Source organism: Crocodylus porosus, unplaced genomic scaffold (assembly GCF_001723895.1).
Source record: "Crocodylus porosus isolate Cpor-Errol unplaced genomic scaffold, CroPor_comp1, whole genome shotgun sequence".
Taxonomy (NCBI): Eukaryota; Metazoa; Chordata; order Crocodylia; family Crocodylidae; genus Crocodylus; species Crocodylus porosus.
Genome location: NW_017728906.1, coordinates 46524041 through 46537596, shown reverse-complemented (window position 1 = coordinate 46537596; position 13556 = coordinate 46524041). Strand labels below are relative to the sequence as shown.

The window sequence follows — 13556 nt, the reverse complement described above, 5'->3', positions numbered from 1 at the left end:
GAGTTGGAGAGTACTACAGGAGCACACTCCCACATACCATCTGCCCCAGGATCAGTGTTCATGAGCCACACCTGGTACCTTGAGGTACGTAGAAAAAAAAACATTTAAAGCTGCTTTTATGGCTGAATGACTGATTCTCTGAATCAGCATTGGATCTTCATATTTGGATTCAGTCGAATCAAATTGGGGACAGTGATCTGACTCAACAAATCAAATCAATGCCCCTGATTCAGGGTGAATCTGAATCGAAAAGGGCCTGTTTCTCACACCCCTACTCAATACTATTATCAACATTAATAGAGTATGTCAAAATAAATGGACATAAGCTATTGCCCAATTACTTCCCCTCTGTCTAGCTCTTGAAGTTTTATCATGCTTAGTGCCTTTTGGAACAAAACAACTGATGATAATGAATGAACTAAAGAATATCCTTATCCACCTTTTCTGTTTGGAGGAATTATATGAGTGTTTCACTTCACTGGAAAGAAGTAGTACAATAAAGCGACCAAGCAGGTGGAGTGCAGAATTCTAGAACAACATGATGAGACCCCCCTTGTCCTATTATGACTGTATCTTCTTCTTTTAAATGCAGATTCATTTGCAAATATTAGTCAATGACTTGCCACTACTTAGCAACTTTGTCAGATTTCAAAGTCCTTTTCCAGAACTAAAACAGTGCACATGTGCATACTTCTATACATAACAATATTCCAGTCACACAGAGACAGATACAAAAAAGAAAACATTTATCTTATCACAATAAGGTTAATCTCAGACAATATTGCATTCTATGAATAGGAAAATATCACAATTCATTACAAAACAGATAAGATAAAGCCTTCCTTTTTCATGTCTGTCACTATATGAGGGCATGAAAATATTCTCTCAAGGATTTAAAGGATTCTTCCAGCTTCAGTTGATCCTGATAGATTAGGTAGCATCATCTGCAAATGTTAAACTACTGATACGCATTGGTCCTGGCCTTATTATATAAACTGATTATAAAAGCAACAGTTCGATCATCTCCTTGGATGCTCCTTGGTGCCTTTGGGCTGAAAGGTTTTCACATTATTGTATATTTTCAGACAGTATTTGTGTCCACAGAAAAATGATATGTTTTCATCCTGCATAGCTCAATTCAGAAACATACTTAAGAATCTGCTTAATTTTAATTATGCTCTTACAACCATTGACCTAATTGGATTCTAAATGTGCACATAAGATTGAGCATGTGCTTTAAACCTTGTTCTTGAATAGGGGAGGTAGACATAAGGGATCTTGCCCTGATCTTTCTCACACTGATCAAAGTCAGAAATAAAATCCAATCAATGGAGTTATACCAGAGAGCTAGATTAGAGATTATAAACAGGCCCAAAGTCAGTATTAATTAATGAACTCCCATCCATATCCTTTTCTTTGTAAGAAGGAGGTACTGGGCAAAGTTCCCTTTATTTTTCATACTTGTCCTCAAGCTTTTCAAGATAATTGGTGGGAATTATCATCATCTAATTATGATCATAATGAAGGCAGCCACTAGGAACAAAGGCTGGTTGTGTAGGTTGATGATATTTTCTCATTTATATCTGTACCCAAAACTTCAGTCCCAGGAGTGATTCAGCTTATAAATCAATTTGGCAAACTATCAGGCTTTAAAATCAATTACACTAAATCAGGATCCTTGTTTACAGATAAGGCACCAAGGGGCACTCTTACACAGCAATGACCTTTTAAACTGGCACAAACCAGTTTTCAATACTTGGCGTAGTATCCCCCTACAATGCTAAGTCAATTATATTAAACCTATTTCACTCTGTTATTGAGTGTATAAAGGGAGAACACTGCTGCAGGCAAATTCCCTTGTCCTTCTTCAGAAAAGAAATACATAATCAAGATGACAACTTTATTGTGTATTTGATATTTATACTATACCAGCTCCTCTTCTAGAGGGCCATTAAGGAATAAGGAAGCATTTACCCAGTTGATATGCCAAACAATTTGAAATTTCACCTGAATACATTGCAATTAAGCAAATAGAAAGGGAACACAGACAACATGACCATCCATCTTCCAAATATGATCTACATCTACCAATGATTCTTAGGAGATACTTCTCAGGGACAGCAGACCTGAAACTATAAGGGTCTAGAATTTGCTATATTTACTCCATTATGCCTCTAGAATATGAAAAAAGTACCATTCATTCCATTAGAGGTTATTTTATAATTAATTAACATTTATGTGGATCACACTGAAGGTATATGCAACTGCTTCATAGACCAAACCCCCCCCCAGCCCCAATCCTGCACTTAAAATGTAAAGGTAATGTGACAGGTATTATTAACTGCAAAGAAGCTGAAAAGACAGTTATTAACTGTTTGTGCGGCTGCTACTCTGTTATTACATGTAGACCTTGCACCTTTCAAAAGAGATTCAGAGTTCTATTTTGTTGTCTGGGTGATACTGGTGTTTGGAGTCTTTAGCAGAGAAGAAGTGATGATACCATGGAGACTCTGAAGGCATGCCCATGCTGCTTCTAGGCTCTTCCAGGAAAGCTGGTGCTATTAAAGGTTACCTCTAGAAGAGACCTGGCAGTGGGAGGGCTGAACAAAGTTGGAAGGAACTCTGTTACCTTAGGACCTGGGTCACTCCATGCTTTTGATGAGTAGCGGGAGTAGCTGGCAGGCCTGGCTTTCTTCCCTGCCGTTGGTAGGCAACGTTTGCCAAAATAATTTCCATTATAATTATAATATCCCTGAAAAATGTATCTTAACTCTCATTTGAGGAAAATAACATTGCTTTTTACAATACAATATGCTGTGCATTAAGGTGTAAATTTGGAAGAGAACCCTGTAGCTTTGCCTCCCACAATTTTGTGCCTGCAATGAACTATGAAAACAAATTATGAAACGTAGACATGTACATTCTGTTATTATGCCTGCAATAAGCTGTGCTTATAGATAATTGTCAGCATGAAGTAAGGAGTTAGGTTATGGCTTCTTTGAAAGTACAAGCCAATAAGTACATTATACCTGTTTTTATTGTTTGCATTGTGGTTAGAGAAGTGAGGACGTAGAAATAACCAAGAAATATTCAGGAAAAAAATCCAGATACAGTTTTACTGCCCCTTTGTTTCCTGAGGCATGAGATACAAGTCAGAAATTTGGGAAAACTGAAAAATTTATATGTGAAATATGTTCTGTAATAATGAACAGTAGGGCTGTGCAAAATTTTGATGGTCGTTTCATTTTGACACCATTTCAACTCATTTTGAGCTCAATCTAGCACAGGGGATGGTGAAGCAGCCCTCCCGGGCTGCTTCCCCACGCCCCATGGGATCTAGCATGGGGGATGGCAAGGAAGCCCATCTGGGTTGTTTCCCTGCTGCCCATGGGATCTAGCACGGGGTAAGGTGAGGCAGCCCAGCTGCGCTGCCTCCCCACCCCCATGGGATCTAGCATGGGAGGGATGGTGAGGAAGCCCAGCTGGGTTGTTTTCCCACTTTCCCACCCCAGGCACAATCTGGGTAATCAGTCCAGCTGGGCTGCTTTCCTGCTCCCAGCTGGGGTTAGGAACTCACCCCAGCTGAGCTGAGTTCCTTTCCCCAGCCCCATAGTCTGGCAAAACTGTCAAAACAGGGTCAAAACAGCCTCACTGTTTTGACAAAGTGAAACAGTGAGGCTGTTTTGACTCACAATTATATTTGATACAAAACACTGTTTCGTCCAGACCTCGAAACTGAAGTCAGAATGGAACAGTGCCTTTTCACACAGCCCTAGTGAACAGTGAATGTATTTTTAGAATTTTGTTTAAAATTATATTGTTGCTGCCATTTGTCAATTAAAATGCCTTATAATAATTAATAGATATGTCAAATAAAATTAATGAACAGCAAGGGGCATATTATTTCACCTCTACCCTCCAGGAGAGGAGATTGCTTAATTAGAGAACACAGGTGAGTACAGAAGATCTTGTGGGTTGCTGCCTGCTGCCTCTTGTGTCTTCTGATCTTGGTATCTTTTGTACTGAAGGAAAAGAAACAGCTTTACTGGGCTCTGCTCTGTGTGAGTAGGACCTGAGAGGAGAATTTGGAAAGGCTAGAATAGTTCCTGTGTGGGTCTTATCTGTGTCTTGCTCTTGAGGAACAAACTGCAACCATCTGGGAGGGGCTTTTTTTGTTTATCCTCCATCAGGAAAAAATGGTGCCACCATCTCCTAACATAGGAAAGCATTTCCACACAAAGTCATTCAAAACAAAAAAGAGGTTCTGTGTTTTATAACTACTGCTGATGAAATATGTTTTTTCAAACGCTACTAGGAATGAACAAACACAAATTTTCATGGTTTGAAAGGTCCTATGGATATTAGCAAAGCCCAACACCTTCCTGAATGGAAATGAAGGTCAAGAAGAGCATGAGATGGATAACACTGACAATATTTGCCCTTGCAGAAAATGTTCTTAATCCAAAAGACTTTCTGCTTTTGGGACACCTATAAGTTTATCAGGGGTGTCCACCAGGATCTGGGTGAACATTTGTTCACCAAAGCACCCCAAGGGATTACAAGGTTGAACAGTTATAAGCTCCTTCAAGACCATTTCAGGCTGGACATAAGGAAGAACTTCTTTACTGTCCAAGCCCCCAAGGTCTGGAATGGCTTGCTACCAGACGTGGTTCAAGCACCTGCTTTGAATGCCTTCAAGAGAAACCTGGATGTTTTTCTTGCTGGGATCCCATGACCCTAGCTGACTTCCTGCCCCTGGGGCAGGGGTCTGGACTTGATGATCTTCCAGGGTCCCTTCCAGCTCTAATGTCTATGAAATTGCCATCTGGAAGGGTGCTAAGCTCAAGTTCAGCTTTTCAATCAGGCAGACAACAGACATTTCAACAACTATATACAAAAGACTTCCAATAACAGAACACAAATATTAAGAAAAAAGTTGACCATGCTCTCACAAGAGTAATATGCAACATTTCTGGTACTCCATTATCAGTCACTGAAGACTGTTTTTAATGGGAGCATTTAGACTTTTAAGATACCATCATATCAGTTGCCCAGCTTATTTCTTTTGAGCAAGCCTATTCTATAATAAAGTATGAAGAAGTAAGGCAAAGGGTGCAAGAAAAATAAAGTGTTTTAGCAGTACTTACAGATGGGTGGACAAGCATCTTAAGGGAAGAAACCAAACTTTGTGATAATTATTGCATAAGAGCATTGAAACAGGAAAGAACAGAAACACTGTGGAATAGAGTAGTAGTGTAATATATGAAGTATAAGGGAAGACTGGAAGTGGGAAAGGATATGATCTGCTGACTGAGAATGCCAGTAATATGAAAGCAGCATGAGACATTTTAATGGATAAATGGACAACAAATATTTCTGCAAAAGGTTGTACTTCCCTTGGCCTAAATCTACTTAACAATTTGATTGGGTGCACTATAAAAGATCTATAAAAGAGCAGATGTTATAGAATATGGAAGAATAACTCATATTGTAGCTACAGTCTTTAAGAAGTAGAAATAAAAGCTTGGTAAGTATAAAATGGAAATACTGAATTTTTTAACAGAACAAGATGGTAAGTAATGTTTAAAGTAAATAATCTTTAAAATTTTGATCAGAAAAAACAGATACTTTCATTTTTTATCACATTTCAGTTAAAAGCTGAAAAGCTGGGGGCAATTTATTCCTATGCCTTTAAAATTTCCAGAGGTGTTAACATCTCTCATGATAGGAGGACTTGCAGGCTTTCCTGGGCTGAGCACTTGTAAGGCACAGTCCTGATTTGGAAAAGTTTACCAAATCTAAATTGGCAAGGCAGTCAGAGCCAGATCAGGAAGAGCCACAGATCAGGGAAGAAGTTTGCTCATGAAACGCACAACAGGTCAGTAGAAGAAAAAAGAATGGACACTCTGACCATGTTCAGACAACCAAGCACATGCCTCTTGTGACATCTCAACGTAGCTTGAGAAGTTTCAGGAGGCACATCACAAATGAAAAAAATGTTCCCTGCACTGCATATTTGATACTAGGAAATCCCAACCTCAAAAGGAAACACCCTGGAAACAAAGTAGGACAGGGAGTGCTTCTGGAGTATGCCTGGAGGCAATCAGAGGCAAGGTCCTTCAAGGAGATGCTCTAGCACCTGGCCAGAGTGCCTCTATACCTGCTGTGTGCCCCTGCTGCTCCAGCATGTTGTCTCAGCATGCTGGAGGAAATAGAAGAAGGGCAAGGCTGTCAGCAGCAGCTCAGACCCAGGCTCTGTTCCTCATAAGCAGGGATGTGGGGGTGGGGAGACTGTGGGGTTTGTGGGGGTGGGGTTTGTGTGGGGACTGTGGGGTTTGAGGGCCCCCCCCACATGCCCACCTCTCCCACCCCCCTCCAGTGCACAGCCCTGACATTGGCAGCAGCAGCCTGCCAGGCTGTCAGGGTGCTCATGGCCTGCTGCAGGCACAGCCCTGAGATGCTGCAGCACTACCCGAGACCTGGGGACTACACATGGCAAAGAGAGTTGGCTCAGCCCACTGGCATGTGCCTTTGGACAGTACTAGGCCAGTTCCTGCTGCCACCCAGGACTCCCAGCACTGCATGCAGAAGCTGCATCAGGTCAGGCACATGGAAGTCCGGCCCAGCCTGATGGTACATGGTTCCTGTGTCCAGTGCCAGGAGCCCCAGGGGGTGGTAGGAGCTGACCTGGCCCTGTTCAAAGGCCTCCACCAGAGGCTGGATCAGCTCCGTTCACCATGTGCAGCTCCTGGGTCTCAGGTGATACTGTGCTGCCGTGGGGCTGTGCCTGCAGTGGGCCATGAGCACCCTGATAGCCCAGCTGGCTGCTGCTGCCAGTGCCAGGGGCTGTGCACCACAGGGGGCAGGTGTATGGCAGCCTCCCCGCAAACCTAGCCTTGTTCTCTAGTCACTGGATCATGTTAAGTCTCCTATTAGTTGGTGTTTCTTTTTGGCATCCTGTGTTAACTGTACAACTTTTAGGAGGAAAAGAAGCATGTGTGCGTGCGTGTGTGTGTGTGTATATGTGTGTGCGTATCTTGGTGTGCATGCAGAGTGCACACCTGGGGAACTGTAATTCTGCAGCAGTACTTTATATCTATTAATGTTACCATATTTCCAGGCCCAAAAAAAGAGGAAGCCTGTCACCGGGAAGAGGTGGGGCAGGGGGAATATGATGGTGTGGGGGGGGCAGTAACATGCCAGTGCCCTACTTCTGCCCATTCTATTGACCCTCACTGACTAGCCACACCCCTCTCAGCCCTGGTGCTGCCCCCCACTCTGGACCAATTGACCCCAGCCCTGCCAGTGCCCAGTGCCCCTCACTCCCAACCTGCAGCCCCCTGGGGCTGCCAGTGCCCTGCACACTGAACCTGCAGTCACCCATCCCATCCCCTGTGCCCGATACTTTTGACTCACAGCCCCCTGCCACCCTCTCAGTCCTGGCGGTACCCCTCATTCCCTACCTGCAGCCCCTGTCCCCCTGCTAGCCCTGCCAGTGCCCCTCACTCCAGACCTGCAGCCCCCTACACCCCTCCCAGCCCTGCTGGTGCCCCAAAGCCCAACCTGAAGCCCCCTGCCCTGCTCCATAGGCCTGCTGTTGCTCCTCACTCCCAACCCACAGCCCCCTGTCCCCCCAGTCCTGCTGGTGCCTCTCACTTCTGACCTGCAGCCCTCTGCCCCTCTCCCAGCCTTGCCAGTGCCACTCACTTCCAACCCAGAGCCCCCTGCCCCTCCCCAGCCCTGCTATCTAAGCAGCTCCTGCATTGTATGCATGACTGCTCTCTCACATACTCTCCCTTTCTTTCCCTCCATGTCTCTCTCTCTCTCTCTTTTTACCTGGCTTTCTGCATCCTGCATGGGGAGTACGTGACCCCTGACAGCCAATCACTTGCTCACTCTTCCCAGCCCCAAGCAGCCAGCCTGGAAGAGCAGAAAACCTGGACATTTGCTATTATTTTAAAAACCTGCCTGGATGAAGCATGGGGGACCAAAAAACAGGACATGTCTGGGAAAACCAGGACCTTTGGTAACCCTAATATCTATCCAAGTTACTGAACAGTAGAAAGGCAACCATATGAGGATGATGATGATGAAAAGGACAATGTGAACCACCCAGTTTCTACATCTGATGAATTAGATGTTGTCTTTGAAAGTTCATGCTCTTCTGAATAAGTTATCCCATGAAAGTGCCACCTTGCCTTGCCTTCTCTTTAACTCCAGATTAACATAGTGTCACAGTTGGTAGGGTCAGAAGGGACCTGAGAAGATTATCAAGTCTGACCCCCTGCCACAGGCAGGAAAGGATGCTGGGGTCAAACAACCCCGGCTAGGTGATTATCTAGCCTCTTTTTGAAGACCTCCAAGGTAGGAGTGAACACCACTTCCCTAGGAAGTTGGTTCCAGATCCTAGCCACCCTGACTGTGAAGTAGTGCCTCCTGATATCTAGCCTGAATCTACTGTCCATCAACTTATGGTCATTATTCCTTGTTACTCCCGGTAGTGCTCGGGGGAACAAGGACTCTCCTGTTGCCTGCTGGTCCCCCTTGGTCAGTTTATAGATGGCTACCAAATCCCTTCTTAGCCTTCTCTTGTGGAGGCTGAACAGATTCATGTCCCATAGACTCCCCTCATAGGGCCTGCCTTGCTGCCCCCTGATCATGCAAGTGGCCCTCCTCTGGACCCTCTCAATGCTGTCCACATCACTCCTGAAGTGCAGCGCCCAGAACTGGATGCAGTACTCCAACTGCGGCGTGACCAGTGTCACACAGAGGGGGAGGATCACCTCCTTGGACCTGCTTGTGATGCATCTATGGATGCATGACAAGGTGTGGTTGGCCTTCCTGACCGCGTCCTTACATTGTTGGCCCATGGTCATCTTGAAGTTAATAATGACTCCAAGATCTTTTTCTGCCTCTGTGCTGACAAAAAGAGAGTTCCCCAGCCTGTAGCTATGCTGCTGGTTCTTCCTCCCCAGGTGCAGCAACTTGCACTTGTCAGTGTTGAATCCCATCCTGTTCTCATCCACCCACCCCTGTAACCTCTCCACATCTAATTGCAGTCTGTCCCTCCCCTCTAGTGTGCCCACTTCTCTCCACATCTTAGTGTCATCTGCAAATTTGAACAAGGTGCTTTTCACCCCATTGTCCAAGTCGCTGATAAAGATGTTGAACAGTGCGGCCCTGAGGACTGAGCCCTGGGGAACTCCACTGCTCACATCCCTCCAGGTTGAAAATGGCCCGTCCACCACCACTCTCTGGGTGCAGCCCTCCAGCCAATTAGCAATCCATCTGACCGTGTAGGCATTGACACCACAGTTGCCTATTTTTTTAATGAGAATGGGGTGAGAGACAGTGTCAAACATAGGTAATTACTGTTCTTAGTGCATATGCTATTGAAAGTTTCTTTATATCCTGAGGATTCCTTGTTCACTTGTTTGTTTGTTTTTAAATATTCCATATTTACTCAACCAAAATGACCAATTTGTTTGGGAACCACTTCAAAAAAGGAAAAAATTGAGACACAATCATCTGACACTTTGGCCCATGACAGATGTCACACTTCAGATATGATTAACCAGTTAATATTCAGGTGATTAATGGTGCAATAAAACAGGAAATCAGTGTAATAACTGTGTGGCTGGTTTACATTGTGCCTTAAATTGAATGTGTAGCTAGTGGGGGCCCGGTGGCTGACAATCAGATGATTGTCCACAGGATTCAGATTACACTGGGAAGGCGCAGTGTGGTCCCGATCTTGCCAATGATCCACTGATCAGGAGCCTCGATTGCTCCCAATTTGCTGACAATCAGCAGACAGCTCAAACTTGTCCCATGGGTCCCTGGAGCCAGCTGAAAATCAGCTAATCAACAATCAACTGCTATCTTCTGTTGAGGGCAATTGCTCAGCTCCTGGATTATTAGCGAACCATGCTGATGAAATTAAAAGGAAGTCCTAGCTAAGCCTTTACAGGAAGTATGCTGAAATCAATTTGTTCTTAGAACAGGCAAATGAGAAAGAGGGAATAAAAGGTCTCTGGAGACTCTTGTGAGACTGGGAACTAGGGCCCCCTTAGATAAATAGATCCCTGGGAAAAGCATTAAACTAATATAATAAAGTGGACCAAGTCAGTGCTAGGACATCTTTAACATGTGGTTTTGACAAGACTTTCTCTGCTACAGGGGCACATGAAAAGATGTCTTTATTTAGGGACTGCATCCAAATGCCATGTTTGCTGTGCTGTACTAATACCCTCTGTGGGAGACATTTGAAGAAGAACAATATTAAGGTAATGATTGTTGCTATCATGGCTGGGGACAGACATTACACATAAACCAGTTTTAAGTGATCAGAAACTGGTTTAAACCTGCAACAGAACAGATGTTCAGTGCACATTAACCAGTTTGAAAATGACTCAACCCAGTTTGAGATAAATCTGGCTGAATGTAGTATCAGACTTAACTGATTTGGGCCAAACTGGTTTATGCAATGTCTGTTGCAGACTCCTTTGTTTTAACTTAAACCAGAGTCCCCCAGCATCCCAGGTGCTTAGCAGCCTTGGGGATGCGCTCTGCTCCACAGCAGAGCTGGCTCTGCCCCTCTGCTCCCTAGCTGGAGCTCTGGCAGAGATGGCAAGCATAGCAGCATCTGCCTGGTTTTCTTCTGCCCCTCCCCACCACTCCTCGGCAGTTTCTCAACCTCTCTCAACTGTAAGTATACTGGAAAAGTCAATGGCAAGAAGCTGGGGCTAGGGCATCTCTGCTGATTTTGATTGTTTGCAGTTCAAATTTGAGGAGACTTTTTGTACAGTTTAGATTCAGAGAACAGATTAAGTGGCCACTGTCTCATGGGATCAAAGGCAATGGAAATGACAAGTTATCCATTATTGCAATTATCTTTCCACTGATTATAAGAACAAAAATCTACTGAATCTTGTTTTATCATTTGATTAAAACAGGATTTCAAATCCTACTGGTGTTTGGTATTGTTCTGTAGTAACAGAAGTGTACAAAATTATGCCCATTAAATGTGTTGATTTGGTCCTATCCCTTGAGGCAAATCTTGGATTTCCTAATTTCAATTCACTTACTAGGTAATTGCACTCTTGAAGGTCTCTCTGTAAATTTTCTCATTCCAATAAGCCTCCCGACTGACTGGCCCACTGATCAACCTCATTAGATAGAGGGCAATATTAGATAGGCACACCTGAAATATGGTGCCTGAAATTTCATTCATATGAAATGTAATGTTACCTGCAACAGCATTTAAAATGCATTTGTTCCCATCATGAAATATTAGGGATCATGAGATTTTGATTTTGTTACATTTTGGAACAAAGAAACTTAAGTTTGCAATTTCAGATTTTCTTGCCAAAAGAAAAAAAAAAACTCCATTGCCTGACATAGTGCTAATGAAGACACATTGTCTCACAATGGTGCATCATATACTAGCTGCATTTTAGAACCCTTTTTCCCTCCCTCAGTTACTGTACTGAGAATCTGAGGAAAATTGACTGACATCACTGGAACTCTTCTGGCTAATATAACAGCAGAATTTGGCTCCAGGAGTCTGGGTCTCACTGTTTTAACATCTTAAGGTATAACTTTTTATGGATTATCTTCCCAGGGAAGAAAAAACCCAACATGTGACTGATAAGTAGGGCTGTGTGAAACTTCAGCAGCCATTATGTTTCAGAGGTGTTTCAGCCCATTTCTGAATTGGAATAGAAGGCTCCAAAACATCTCCAAAATGAAATGGAACAATTCAAAATGTTTTGGAATGTTTCGGAGGCGAGCTTGTGGGGAAACAGAAACTCAGAAGAGGAAGAAGAAAGAGAAGGGGAAGGACTGCTTTGATATTGACATTTGTAACTGACCAATGTCTGCAATCTGTCCCTGAGGTTGCTTCCAATCCCAGTGCTCTGGGGGAGGGATAGAGAAAGAACATAAGGCTGTTTGTGAACTGCTCTCTGCCTTCTGTAAGATCTGTCTCTTGCAGCATAAGCAGCAGAAGGGTCTAGGCCGGTAGCAGTAGGTAGTCTGTTGCTACCAAGTTGTAGCCAGCCATTAGCCAGTCCTTTCCTATTTACCTTGCCTACCATCCCTATTGTTAATCCCTTTTCAAATATTTCTTGCCCAAAAATCCTGTTATTTTTTCTTGGGTTTTTTTTCACCCCAAACAAAAAGAAAGATGTGCTTTACCTAGCAGTGTCTCATCACTGTGCAGGAAAGCACTGTATGTATACATGCACAGACACACATTTTCAAGCACACCAAACTTTAAGCATTCTGGAAGGCAGGTGCCCAGACTTTTGGCAGAGGTGGCAGAGGGGCCAGAGGGAGAACTGCAAGTCCCCCCCCAATCACATCCTCTTCTCTAGCAGCCATGAGGCTTCTGCTGCTAGTGGGAGCAAGGATGTGGGAGCACTGTCTGCACCTGCCCATCCTCCACTAACACCAGCAATAATAATAACCCCCAGCACCACCAGCATGACAAGCACCAGCATGACAGTCTCCTCCACCCCAATTTCAGTTCCCAGCCTAAGCCTTCCAGTGCCAAAGGAAGAACTGGATTTGGAAGCAGTGGAGTGGAGTGCCATAGCCAGAGAAGTTCTGGGGAAGGAGGGGGAGTTTGTGTTCTACACCCCTCAAAGTTTCCCTGGAGCCAGGTCTCCTCTGGAAGTCACTGCAGAGGAGGCTTTGGGGGCAGGTGGCTCAGCTTCCCCTGTTGTTGTGCCTCTGCCTGCTGAGGAGGGGGATAAGGCAGGATCCACACCCCAGAAGTAAGGGGGTAGTGTAGTGTGGGATCATTGTGAGGTGGCAGATGATCCCACATATGCTATCTGCCTGCACTCCCGATGCAAGACCAGCTGGGGCAAGGAGGTGAAACACTTCAGCACCACAGAGATGCTGATGCATCTCAAGAAGGACCACCACCCTTGCTCTTGCTCCTCTTCAGCCTGGCACCAGTGGGAGTATGCCCAAAAGTAAGTCCCCCTCTCACTCCAAAGACCCCATCCCCCAGAAGAAGAGGCAGGCCAGCCTGTACTAGTGGGGGAAAGGAGGAGGGAAAGGCAGGGACACATTCCAAAGGCGAGCGAGGTTACCCAGAGCATTAGGTAGATGCTTGCTGTGGATGGCCAGCCCTTCTCCTTTGTTGAGAAGCCAGGGTTCAGGTAGCTCATAGCACTTGTGGACCCATCATACCACATGCCCTCATGCTCCACCTTCAGCAGGACAGTGGTGCCCTCCCTGTATGAGGCATGCAGGGAGTACTTGAGGAAGGAGCCGCCAAAGGCAGGTTCCTTACACTTCACCTTGGACATCTGGAGCAGCTGGGGTGGAGATCATGCCTACCTCTCCCTCAGAGGACACAGGTGCAATCAGTGGCCTCTTCTTCAAGCGGAGGAGACAGATGAGTCCCACATGGCAACGGAGATCACCACACGGTGCAGGGGTGGCTTGTTGGGCAGGGTGAGCTCATCCATGGGTTCATGGTCACCACTTGATAGTCAGGGATGCCTTGGAGGGGGACAGGGCTCCCAGTGAGGGTGCCATCA

At 44.9% G+C, this 13556-nt stretch overlaps 1 long non-coding RNA gene across 1 annotated transcript in view; it reads right to left on the bottom strand.

Moving 5' to 3' along the window:
• LOC109305922 overlaps positions 1-13289 on the bottom strand; it is a 16226-nt gene extending 2937 nt beyond the window's left edge. The window contains exons 1-2 of the long non-coding RNA XR_002099768.1: positions 13195-13289; positions 11961-11964 (exon numbers count right to left, since the gene is read on the bottom strand). This is a non-coding gene — a long non-coding RNA (uncharacterized LOC109305922). The remainder of the gene's footprint in view (positions 1-11960; positions 11965-13194) is intronic.
• Between the last annotated feature and the right edge of the window lie 267 nt (positions 13290-13556).